Below are 14027 nucleotides of genomic sequence, written 5' to 3' on the forward strand. Positions count from 1 at the left end.
CCTCGTCTCCCTTTCTTTCTTTCTTTCTTTCTTTTTTTTTCTCCCACACGGTTTTTTCTGTCATATTTTCATCTGATGAAGACAAATAGTTTAGAGACAATGAAGCAGAACCCTACTGAACCAGGTCCTTACAGCCAGGCTCACCATTTGACACACACAAGCACTCTCACTTACACACAAACACATAAAAATGTCACCTGTTTGACATGAGTAGTTTCACCCCTCACATTTGCTGATCTGTTGCTCATTTAGGGAAGTCATCTGCCCAGTGAGAGCTAACAGTGCAACTTTTATAGACGCATGAATGGTTCCTGACCCTGTCTGAAACACACAAGAAAACGCTTTCACAAAACCTTCTGTTGTAAATAAATAAATAAATAAGAGGGGGAAAATCAAAAAAGCAACTCTGGATAACAAAAACTGAAAGGGAATGGGGAGGTGGGTTTTAAGGTTGGGATGCAGGGGGTTGTGAAAACATTAAAAACTAATAAACATAATGAAAAAATTAAGTAATTTATGGTATTTGTTAGTGTAACATAGCTTGATTTTTATGCATGTTCTTCTAATAATCTATTATTGAGAAATATCTGGCTAAAATGCCATTTTTGTCTGTGATAAAAACTTTTAAGCTGGCAGTTTTAAAACTGAATGAAGAACCTGCATCACTTTTTTCCCACTTTTTCCACTTCGCTGATCATTTGAATGTAGGTACAAGTCACATTGAGAATATTGATATTTCACATGGACAGCCTGCTAGCAAGTTGTTGTAGCACTTCTAACACGATTGTCTGTATAAACCAAGTGCAACCAAATACGAAACAAGCAGAAGAGCTGCGTATTAAATATAGCTAATGCTTCCTTTGATGTTGTGCAGACACAAAGTAAACATGTTTGTTTTCTTGCTAGAACTGATTTGATTCCATTCACTGATTCTGATTGGCTTGTCAGGGCAAAAATGAGCTGTCCCATTTTATGGCACTGAAAGAGATTATGTTGAAGACAGACAAAAAAACAAGACCGAATGTGGAAACCTGTTTATATTTGCTGAAAAACCTGGTAGAAAATGTAATTCAGAGGCATTAGCGTTTCTTTTGTACTGGAATGTAAATTGTTTCGTTTTAGACCTACGAACAACATGGCCTGTCAGTCGCACTGTGCTGCAGACTGAAAAATCTGCTACAAAGCTACAACTGTTGAATTGGTTGTGACATTCATGGTATCCATAATGCTCTTCTGACATGTTTTTCCTCTGTTGAATCAGCATGTCAAACTTTGTATTTATTGTGAAACCATCTCCGACATGGATAGCCATAGAATTCCAGACAATGAATCCTTATGACTTTAAGCCTTTCTTAGATTCTGTCTTAGATTTTTTACATTCTTAGCCATAGAATTTAGCAACTAATGACATGCCTATCATTTCAGTAAACATGGAGGAAACACTATAGCATCAGCCAGCATCTCAAAATAATATTAATTCTGTAGCTGAATATTGTACATTGTACACGAGGAAAAATTATGTTGATTTAAACATATGTGTGACTAACTTTAATCAGTAAAGATAAAAATTTGATCCATAACATTGTTTGTTTTTTCCAACATAAAAACGAGGATTAATTTAAAAACATGACTGAAGGGACCTTTTCCTTCAAAAGGGACATTTAAAGATGAAGGATACAAACTGTGGAGAGCACTAGACAGCCATTTTGTTTAATATAAATAATAAATGTCATTAAAGCACATCTGTCCACACTTGTTCGCTTCCCCTTCAGGTATCATGGCAATCATAATTGCACCATTACCATCATCATCTTGATCACTATTGTCATTATTCTTAACATGTCTCATTCAAGAGAAAAAGCCCATTCCACTACCAAAAGACAAAGGACACTTTTCTTTAATTGTGGAATTTAATTAGGCATGAAACTAAGTATTAATATTATGTTGAATAAAATATGTGCATTATATAGTACTGTGCCACACCATTGCTATAAAAACATGTTGGGAAATATTGAATAATTTCTAGACAATGTTTTTTTTTTTTTTACTCTCCTTGTGTGTCTGTTTGCTTAGAAAGAACCTACTGATCAGTGGTGCACAAAGATCACTTTAAACCTAAGGTGGACACAAGAGTTCACTGTGTTAAGCTGAGAGAAACTAGAAGGTTAATTATGAGTCAGTGCAAACTGGAACAAAAATATTTCTCTCTTTTACTGGATAGAGCACTGAGAAGAAAAAAAATATTTATTTCTGCAGATAGTGGATTAAGCACCAAAGGATGGCCACATGCATGCAAATTTATAAATCACATCAAATGGCACAACCGCACACCCACACACTTACACACTCATATAAACATCCCTTACAAATCAAATCAAAACAAGGCAAACACAGAGGGGGAACCATTTTTGAACTAGCCAAACCATACATGCAGAAAAGGATTTAAATATCCTCGTGATTGCATCACTTCCGGTTCAACAGAGCTAGTCAAATGCCTCTGGTGGCCAAGTAATTCAGTGCAGTAAAGTGTGCACAAAAGCCTGCAAATTATCCAACTTGCATGATCACCAACAAACTCAAAGTGCAAGTTAAGATCACATGGTAGGGTATTCAAAGAAACAAAAGAAAAAAAAAACTCAATTGCCCTCAACACATGGGTATCATTCTATTTATCTATTTAGCAGCGCTTACGTAGCCATCGGCTAATAAAATAAGGACACCACAAAAGACGACCAATGAATGAATAAATAATCCATGTTCAAAATATACACTGTCAAGGCAGTGAAGTCTCCTCAAAGCTTATTCAGTTTATTCTGGGCGCTGCCATAGAGACGCAAGGACTGAAGAATCTAACTCTAGCTTCATTGTGGATTGCAATCACCAGCTTAAGGACACATACGTGAGTTACCTGCATACTTCACACACTTGTGTTGGCTCAATTAATGAATGTTTGTGGGAGAGACATGTTACATTCTCAGCACAAGAAGATGAATATAGCAAAAGATGGCAGTCATGCATGGTAGTAATTGCAAAGCTAAAAACAGGGATGTGTTTTTTTTAGATAGTTTACGAGTAAATGTTGCCATGACAACACGCATTGCCTGATTGACATTTAGAAAGGACATACTGGGATTACGCTCATCTTTGTGTGTGTGTGTGTGTGTGTGTGTTTGCATTTCAAAGCATCTGATTCTTTCAAATTTCAAGAAATCCAGAGCATTTCCATTTCTTAAAAAGCATACTTTTTTTGTAAATGTGATGCTTTTTGCATACAACTGATGACAGCAAACTTGAGAGTTCCTGAGAAAAAGAGATTACCATCACAGAACAATACAGCGGATGATGACAAATTGAGAGTGATCACTAAAAGTGGATAGGGGAAGATGAAAAAGGAGAGTAGAACACAAGAGAGGGATGATGAGCGATGGAGAGCACTGGCATGGTGAGGGATCAGGTCAGAAAGAATAAAGGATGGTTGATGATAGTCATGGAAATACAGAGTAGAAGGGATAGATGGTAGGAAACAGAAAGGGGGGGTGTCCTCTTGGTAGAATAGTTCTGATTGAGGTCAGTTTTCCTACCAGATGAGATACCACTTTAATCACCCTCTGCCTGTCTCATCACCATTGAGGGGATGGCCTCATCAGGGAAAGAAGAAAGACACTGCTTAGAGACAGACAGAGAGAACAAGACATATCAAGAGAAAGAGAAAATACAAACGGAGAAAAACATACAAAACATTAGTGCGATATGGAGAATAAGAGACTAGGGGCTGATTTCCAGAGAGAGAAGGGAAGTGAGAGAAAGAAAACATATACTGCATGAGTTACAATGCGAAAGTCGTTTCCAAAAGTTGAACTTACATTTAGTAGCTATTCACTAAATCTCTCAACATGAGGTTCAAAGAGATGTCGATGCAAGTGAACGAGGCCATTATTAAGCTGAAAAACCAAACAGGAGCAGTCTGGTACATAAAAGGCCCTGCACAGATCCAGAAAAAAGAAGGAAAAAAACACTCTTTGGACAGATAAAACTTGCTCTAGAAGGATGGGAAAATAAACACTGGAGAATGACAGGAACATGAGCTCTTCTTTTCATTTTCATACCACATGATCTGAGGCATGATGGGGTATATTTTATGACATTGGCATGTACTGGTATCATTGGTGTTTACTGATGATGTGTTTGCTGATAGAAGCAGTGGGATGAATTTTGAAGTGTACAGGGCTGTACTCTCTGCTCAGATTTAGCCAAAAATCTGTAAATCAGATTGAAAAGCACATCTCAGTGCACATGGACACTGATCTAAAGCATATTGCCTGAATTATACCAGAGTCAAACCTCTCTTTATTGCTTTAATTTAGATAGCTGGTCTGCAGTGTTGGCACATGGCATTGAAGAAAACAATGGAATGAATCAATCACGTCCCTAAATTTAATTTAGCACTTTCAGATAGATATCTACAGTAAGAACTTTTCCCTAGTGCTGTGTAGACCATTATGCTAAAATGGTCAAGCTAAAGAGAATTTTCAGGAAATATTGGTAAATGTTCAGTTTCTATGCCATATGTCAAGACAAGGTTGAGGGTGCCTTAACCGTTTTGGGGTTTTTTTCTCTTTTCCCCTGTCTCGGCCAAGTTTTGAGGATTGATTAGAAACATGAATGGGTTGGTGGTGTGTTGAGGGCTGCTTTGGATTATTATCCCCACAGTCACCCAGCTAGCTTGGCTTCCAGGCTGCTTGGGGATTTTTGCTGAGTTTTGAGACCCACGAGCTATGTCTATGTTTTAATAGTTTAGATCATGCCTATTCAACTACGAAGTTAGTTGGGCCAGATTTTCAAACCGAGGAATTTATCTGGGCCAGATATTTTTTTTGAAGCCAGTAAGCAGCAGATCATGATCAATTTCAAACCCACACAACTGTACTGAAAAACAAGTATTTTTTTTATTCCTATTCCCCTGTAAATCTGGTGACCTCTCACAAATGCACACCAAAAGGTCCATTTAAAAAAAAGGGAGCTATAACTAAACTATTTTTTGCACATTTGAAATAATAATAATAATAATAATAACAAAAAACATTTTGATAATTCCCTTTCAAATTAAAATAAATATTTTGCTGACCACTCACTTTTCCTGCCATGGATGGAGCCCCATCGTTCACAAGTATACAGACACGCTTCATATCCAGACCATTTTCCTCAAAAAGAGCTTAAATCTTCTCAAACATCATTTCGCCAGCTGTGTGTCCCTCTAACGGTAGTAAACCGAGCAATTTCCCATCCAAAAAACGGACATATACGCATAACTGTGCATTATCAGTTCTGTCTGTGATCTCCTGCTATAGACATTACATCAGTTTTCTTCAGGTCATCTAACAGCATTTCAAACTCGTCTGACGCCAGAACTTCAATTCTACAAATATTTGAACTGTCCTACAGGGGTAAGTTTTTAATAGCAGATGTCACACTCACTTTTCACCGCATCCACCACGGCCAGCATGCAGTATTTCATTGTTTCAGAATCTGTGAAAGGCCTTTTCTTCTTCGCCAAGAAGCAAACACGAAGGGAAGATGCTGCAGATCTCTCTTGGGCTGTACAGGACCCTCACCATGGTAGTACAACTCCGGTTGTAAGATTATTAAACTCGGTAAAATGAATAAGTATTTGTCAGTCCAGGCAGGGTTAAACCGACAGTTTTCATTGTCAATTTTGCGCTTTTGGAGTGAGAAAGACATGCTGTTGTCGCATCATATATTACGATGATTGTTTAATATGTTTACATCACGGTGCATTGTGGGTTAAATATTGCTAGGCTACTAGGAGTGTTGCATTCACAGTCTACACTACGCTGTAGGAATTTTAAATTTTTTTTAAATTAATTAATGAATTCATTTTTTGCGTTTTTCTGTGTTTCTGCCAGGACCACAGGCAGGGCCACTCGCAGGTTGCTTCTGGGCCGCATTTGGCCCGCGGGCCGCCATTTGAATAGGCTTGGTTTAGATAGAACTTAAATCAAGCTAGCAGACCTGAAAAGTTTGATGAATGAAAGCTATACCTACAATTTGCAAGTGATTAAACAGAATCAGTGCTTTGATAAGGCATGCATAGTTTATAATATAAAATTGATTGCTATGTAAGAGACTGCAAGTTATCAAGCTAGAGAGATCAGCTAGCAGAACACAACTCTTTGTTACAACAGACAGAACAGGAACAGGAAGTGATACAATAGCACATCAGAGCCAGCACCAAGTGGGAGAACCACCAAGTCTTACAGCCAGGCAGAATAATCAGCCTGTATGGAGACAAAGATAAAAATAAAGAAACAGGCAAACAGAGAGAGATCAGAGAAAAAGATGAATAGATAGGATTCTGGTTTCAGCATGAGGTTTCCCATCTGTCTGTAGCCAGAGTGACACCTGCTCAGCTTTGATTCAAAACTGCACACTGAGCTTTAACAGGAGGCACACATCATGAACAAAAAGAGCAGCGTGCACATATGTTTGTTCTCACATATGCCAACAAAAAAACTGAAAATCAGAGTTCACAAGGCCCTCAAAGATACAAAATTCTGAGAAAGCATAAAATATATGGAAACTATAAGAGAACAACACGTTTTCTTGGTGAGGATCGAATCCTATGGAAAGTAGAAACTTTAGAAACTATTGGGTAACTAGTAGTCTATGAATTATTTCCTTCCTTACTTAAAACGATGTAATGATTCCACCCAGCCTGTGGAAAGGGTTCGGAAGAAGGACAAAACATGTTTACAATCACAGGAGTCTTTCTTACACAATCACCCTCAAGGCGGAGAAATATATCACATTTGTTGAATAAATGAGGACTGATGGAAAACCTCTTTGCAATTCTCTTCATTTACAGCTTGTTTGGAATCAGCTTTCCTTTGGTATTAAGGGGATGATTATCTTGGGTGGGGAAAAAAAACCATCAGGAAAAGAGATCATCATGCCTGCTTATACACAAAAGACATGCATCCCTTAGTTTAGACATCATAAAGAAGTACTTGTCAAACAGAGGACTGTTCTACTTACTTGTTACACACATTTGCTTGGTCTGATCATCTCTTAGTTTCAATTGCTCTTCAGTAAGATTTATGCAATAAAACATGGATTTGAATAATCTGCACCATGCAGCTTCATTTTGTTATGATTCTGGCAATCATGTCAAAAAGACAGTTTTAAATGGACTCTGCACCTTTAAGAACACCCTTACTGCTTCCACAAGAATTAAGAGTCCAACAGCTAAAAGCTGACTGAAATTGGCTCATGGAACAGTAATTTTTTTGATACTAAGCACACCAAAAGATCTATAACACAATGGCTGATAAAGAACATGATGGCTGATAAAGAAAAGAAGTTGTTGCAATGACCCAGGTCCAGACCGCAACCCAATTCAATTTCTCTGGCAAGACCTTAAGAGAGCTACGCCTGTAAGGCGAGAGACTGATTTCTGAAAACACTTACCTACCTACGCTCCCATTCACATTCCTTGGCAAGTTTATTGGATATTGCTACAATATCCTACCTCATTATATATACCTCTGGTTGTTTGTAATAAATATTCTAAACGTATCATCTGTCTCTGGGTTTGCATCTGAGTCCATAAAACAGCAAATGGTGATTTTCTTTTTTCTCTTTTCTTTTTTTTTACACACAGGCAAGTTTTGTGTCAGTGACAGGGCCAGCAGAAAACATTTGGCTAGGGACCTACGGTGCCTTTTTAAGCAACCGAGGGACTCCTAGTGAAGTCTGGCAAGCTACCCTGCATGTTAAAAAATTATGCTAAAGGGTTACCTGGTGTGTTATAATGTGACGGTAATAGGTCCTGACCAAGTGTCTTTGGAAATGAGACAGCTCTCCTTTAAAAAAAAGACCAAAACCAACAATGTGTTAACCTCTCTCTCTGTGGCTCTTACCCCCAAGCCTATGAATTCTCACTGAAAAACATGCTTTAACTTTCAGTAAAGGCTAAGTTATTACTAAAGTTAAGTCCCGTATCCGTTAAAAATAATAGATTTGAATGTTTCCAGTCATGTGTTTCGTGCATTAGTGAGTAAATGTTAAATGGAATGGTACTAGAAAACTAGTTCATGCATTTATTACTTCTAGGCTGGAATACTGTAATTTGTTATTATCAGGATGTCCTAAAAACTCCCTGAAAAACCTTCAGTTAATCCAAAATGCAGCACCAAGAGTACTGACAGGGACTAGAAAGAGGGAGCATATTTATCCTAAATTTGCTTCGCTCTCAGACTGCAGGCCTACTTGTTGTTCCTACAGTATTTAAAAGTAGAATGGGAGGCAGAGCCTTCAGTTTTCAAGCCCCTCTTCTGTGGAACCAGCTTCCAGTTTGAATTCGGGAAACAGACACTATCTCTACTTTTTTTTGCTAAAGCATATAGTTAGGGCTGGATCAGGTGACCCTGAATCTTCCCTTAGTTATGCTGCGATAGGTGTAGGCTGGTGGGGGATGATTCGTTGAGCATTTCTTCCTCAGTCACCTTTCTCACTCACTATGTGTTGTACAAGTTTCAATCACACATTAATACAGTGCTTAAGCACTTTCTAACCTATCCGAACACATGGATAAACTAGGTAGAACTTGCCTGATATGTAGGAACATAGACTGGGTTTGTCAGAGTTCGATCCACTGCGTTTCCAACTAGGAGAAAGCCCACTCTGCTACTGGAGTCACAGTCACCCTATAGTGAGTATAAAGTCAGTTTATGAAGAATTGTGGCCAAATGTTTTGACAGAGTTTGTTTTTTCATGCATTTTGATGCTTCAGTTTTCATTTTGATTAATTTTTACACAATTCTATGATATAGTAAAAACAATGACAAAGATTCAAACACACACAAACAAAGAAAAAATGGGGCACAACTGCAAGGAACAAATCCACATGATGTTTTGACAGCTCATATTTGTTAGAATAATCCTTACTGTACTTAAGGTATCGCTAGTAGAACTTTGCTTTTACTCGGTTGGCTTTAAGACAAAGGATATCTCCATAAGTTAATGGATGACCACATGCATATCAATAACTTGATGAGTATGGAAAATGCTGTGTTTCTCTATATGACCGTTCATTCTGATTTAGAGTTTTTTCTTAGAGTATAAAACTTCATAAACCACTGAATGTCAAATATTTGTTTTAGTTTGATCCTAAAATCTCAAGGAAATATGTGTACCATTAAGTGAAATCAGTGCTATCAAAGAACTGGGAATACATGTGCACAGGTGTGTGCAGTGTGTGTAGTGTGAGCACTCTCAAGCTGTGTATACAGCTTGAGTGTGACCCTGGTTTAATGCTTGTGTCTGATGTCATCCCAGAGATATATTGGTTTGGGAGTAATCTAAGCCTCAACACATTAAGGGAGTGTAGCTTCACTGAAGGATTACTCTGCACAGCAGGAGCCTGCCTTTAAATGTGTTAGCATAATGCTGGAGACAGCTAGGAGTAGAGGAAGGAGGCAGACAAAGGATAAATAGAGCGAGAGAGTTTGTGAAAAGGAATAGAAAATCAGACAGGAACCCTACTGAACTGAAATGTTCAGTTCAGTAGGGTTCCTGTGTACTCACAAAATGTACTAAAGTCAGTTGTAATCTTGTCCATATAAAGAACAAGATTGTTATTGTAATACAGTGTAATATACAAAGTAGACATTTTGGGTGATTATTGCATTAGCCTTCTTGAGAAATACTGTCCAGCTTTAGCCTATAATTGTCTCACAATTAACCTAAGTAGAAAATTACATGGTGTGTTGTAATCTTGCTCTCTTTTAACTCTTCTGCACCTTCATTACTAAATTTTTGCAGTCATTAATTTTTGACTGGTGAGTACAAGTATTCATTCAGTTTATTGTGCTTGAAAAATTATTGTATTGGGAAAAATCTGAATGTTTTAAGATGTTTTTAACTGAAGCTGAATAACCATTGATAAGCATTTTGGAAACTTATTTCACCACTATCTACAGTATAAATAGCATTTATAAAATATCACAGCATTATGACACTGTGGTGTTTGAATCACCACAGTGTCATAATGTGTATTTTGTGTCTTTGGCTGACAATTTAGCATATCTGTTATATTTACATTAAAGCCTATTTTGCTTTATTTATGTGTCTGGCATTCATATGACTCATCATGCTTTCACCATCTGCCCAACATTTTTGATGTCTGCTTGCACAAATTAAGCTGGAAAATCTGGTGAACCCAGTTAGTGCTTTAGACTCGAGGAATGTCTATTGCTATATAAAGAATTAATTCGTTTTAGGGTAAAAAACGAACAAAAAAAATTATGACAAAGGGTTTTATATAATTGCGGATATCAAAGAAATTTTGAACATATATTACTGCACATTAAGATGGACAGGCTTCTGAATGTATGAATATGTCTTATTTGGATGAACCAGATAGGGTAAAATTCACTGGCAACAAGGTGGCAAATGTTCGTGTACATTAAGCATGAAGAATCACAGTGGATGTGACATATGTAATCTTATTTGAAATTTGGCCATGCATGCACCCGTGGTATATGCGAGAGAAATGAATGTGTGAATGTTGCTGTGTGTGGGAAGCAAGGGTAAACAGCTAAAGCAAATGCCAGTTTAGATTATGCATGAATAAGAGATGAAAATATAAAGCTGCATGTGATGGAATCTGTGCTTAACATGCATGTTTAGATGGATACATGTAATACGAAGAGCATCCATGTTTATTGGTTGCAAAAAGCAAAATCAGTTCTGGGTTCACCATTTTTGATTTTGTGGTTAAGAAGACGCCAGAAAGTGAGGGTGGCGTATTTGGACTCGTGTTGCTTTTGGTTTACACATTTTTTGACCTTTGAAAGTCATTTGAAAAATGTGCTACTTTGTTGAAAATACAGCATAGATATAAACAGGGTATGTGGACAGTGATGTTGACAATAAAGACGTCAGTCAAATATCTATCTATTCATATATGTGTGTGTGTATAAAAAAAAAACACCCAGCACGCCCCTGCGGGCGGTTTTTTATCCTTCAAGCTCGGGTCCTCTACCAGAGGCCTGGGAGCTTGAGGGTCCTGCGCAGTATCTTAGCTGTTCCCAGGACTGCGCTCTTCTGGACAGAGATCTCTGATGTTGTTCCCGGGATCTGCTGGAGCCACTCGCCTAGCTTGGGAGTCACCGCACCTAGTGCTCCGATTACCACGGGGACCACTGTTACCTTCACCCTCCACATCCTCTCGAGCTCTTCTCTGAGCCCTTGGTATTTCTCCAGCTTCTCGTGTTCCTTCTTCCTGATGTTGCTGTCATTTGGAACCGCTACATCGATCACTACGGCCGTCTTCTTCTGTTTGTCTACCACCACTATGTCCGGTTGGTTAGCCACCACCATTTTGTCCGTCTGTATCTGGAAGTCCCACAGGATCTTAGCTCGGTCATTCTCCACCACCCTTGGGGGCATCTCCCATTTTGACCTCGGGACTTCCAGGTTATACTCGGCACAGATGTTCCTGTACACTATGCCGGCCACTTGGTTATGGCGTTCCATGTATGCCTTGCCTGTTAGCATCTTGCACCCTGCTGTTATGTGCTGGATTGTCTCTGGGGCATCTTTATACAGCCTACACCTGGTGTCTTGCCTGGTGTGATAGACCCCAGCCTCTATGGATCTTGTACTCAGAGCTTGTTCTTGTGCTGCCATGATTAGTGCCTCTGTGCTGTCTTTCAGTCCAGCTTTGTCCAGCCACTGGTAGGATTTCTGGATATCAGCCACCCCCTCTATCTGCCGGTGGTACATACCGTGCAGGGGCCTGTCCTTCCATGATGGTTCCTCGTCTCCCTCCTCTTTCTTGGGTTTCTGCTGCCTGAGGTATTCACTGAGCACTCTGTCAGTTGGGGCCATCTTCCCAATGTATTCTTGGATGTTCGTTGTCTCATCCTGGACTGTGGTTCTGACACTCACCAGTCCCCGGCCCCCTTCCTTCCACTTAGCGTACAGCCTCAGGGTGCTGGACTTGGGGTGAAACCCTCCATGCATGGTAAGGAGCTTTCTTGTCTTTATGTCAGTGGCTTCTATCTCCTCCTTTGGCCAGCCTATTACCCCAGCAGGGTACCTGATCACGGGCAGGGCGTACGTGTTGATGGCCCGGATCTTGTTCTTACCATTCAGCTGACTCCTCAGGACTTGCCTGACCCTCTGCAGGTACTTGGTGGTTGCAGCTTTTCTAGCGGCCTCTTCATGGTTCCCATTCGCCTGCGGGATCCCCAGGTACTTGTAACTGTCCTCTACGTCTGCAATGTTGCCTTCTGGTAGTTCAATCCCCTCAGTTCTGACTACCTTCCCTCTCTTTGTTACCATCCGACTACACTTCTCCAGTCCAAACTACATTCCAATGTCATTGCTGTATAGCCTGGTAGTGTGGATCAGTGAATCGATGTCTCGTTCATTCTTGGCATACAGCTTGATGTCATCCATGTACAGGAGGTGGCTGACAACTGCTCCGTTCTGTAGTCGGTATCCGTAGCCAGTCTTGTTAATGATCTCACTGAGGGGGTTCAGGCCTATGCAGAACAGCAGTGGGGACAGAGCATCTCCTTGGTAGATCCCGCACTTGATGGTGACTTGTGCTATGGGCTTGGAGTTGGCCTCTAGATTTGTGCGCCACATCCCCATTGAGTTCCTGATGAAGGCTCTTAGGGTCCCATTGATCTTGTACAATTCTAGGCATTCCAGTATCCAGCTGTGGGGCATTGAGTCATAGGCCTTCTTGTAATCAATCCAGGCAGTGCACAGGTTGGTCAGTCTGGTCTTGCAGTCTCGGCTGACTGTTCTGTCTACCAGTAGCTGGTGTTTTGCGCCTCTGGTATTCTTGCCAATTCCTTTCTGTGTCCCGCTCATGTATTGACCCATGTGCCTGTTCATCTTAGCCGATATGATGCCTGACAGGAGCTTCCATGTAGTACTGAGGCAGGTTATTGGTCGGTAGTTGGAGGGGACCGGTCCCTTCTTGGGGTCCTTGGGGATCAGGACCGTCCGACCTTCGGTTAGCCATTTCGGGTGTCTCTCGTTAACTAGCAGCTGGTTCATTTGTGCTGCCAGACGCTCGTGGAGTGCAGTCAGCTTCTTCAGCCAGTAGGCGTGAACCATGTCGGGCCCTGGTGCTGTCCAACTCTTCATACTGGAGACCCTTTCTTGGATATCTGCCACTGTGATGGTTACTGGACCCTGTTCAGGGAGGTCGCTGTGGTCTGCCCTCAGATCCTCTAGCCACTGAGCATTGCCGTTATGGGTTGCATCCTTCTCCCATATGCTCTTCCAGTATTGCTCCGTCTCCTTGGTGGTGCTGTTCTCTTATTGTTCCCTTGCCACTGAGAGTACACCTTTGATGGTTCTGTGGAGAACAGCTGGTTTATTCTCCTGCCTTCTATCTCTCTGGTGTACCTCCTCAAGCGGCTGGCCAAGGCTGTGAGTCTTTGCTTGGCAGTTTCCAAGGCCTCAGGTATGGACAGCTTGCTGTATTTCTTAGGCACCTTATTTGTCGCACCTTTCAACTAACCTCCCTCCGTGCTACTTTGATCTTGCCCTCTAGCCTCCTTCTCCATGGAGGGTACTGCCCCTTGTCGCTGTTCAACTTGTAGCCAAGCATCTCACTGATCACTGTTGCCGTATTGTAGATCAGCTTGTTAGTGTCGGTAATCGTAGTTGTAGGTATTGTCCGTAGTGCTGCATTAACATCATCTAGCAGACCTTCTGAGGGAACTTCACGTAATCTTGGTAACCGGCTACGCGGGATCCAGGTTTCAAGCTTGGCCATGATCCTATTTTTCAGTCAGTTCCTCTCGCACTCAACGATCCTTCTCCTATCGCACTTGGGGCTATGTACCCAATCTCGGGTGGGGGTGATGATATCTCCCCCCTGACCTGGCGTCCTGACTCCTCCTTGCCGTAGCATTTGTGTTGTACCTCGTCAATCTCTAGCTGTGAGAGCAGTCCCTTCTTTCGAATGTTGGAACACTGAG

This window comes from Aulonocara sp. 'chitande type north' Nkhata Bay, linkage group LG14, assembly GCF_057382095.1.
Source record: "Aulonocara sp. 'chitande type north' Nkhata Bay isolate Kocher_YH1m ecotype deep benthic linkage group LG14, A_spYH_male_GT1.1, whole genome shotgun sequence".
NCBI classification, from domain to species: domain Eukaryota; kingdom Metazoa; phylum Chordata; class Actinopteri; order Cichliformes; family Cichlidae; genus Aulonocara; species Aulonocara sp. 'chitande type north' Nkhata Bay.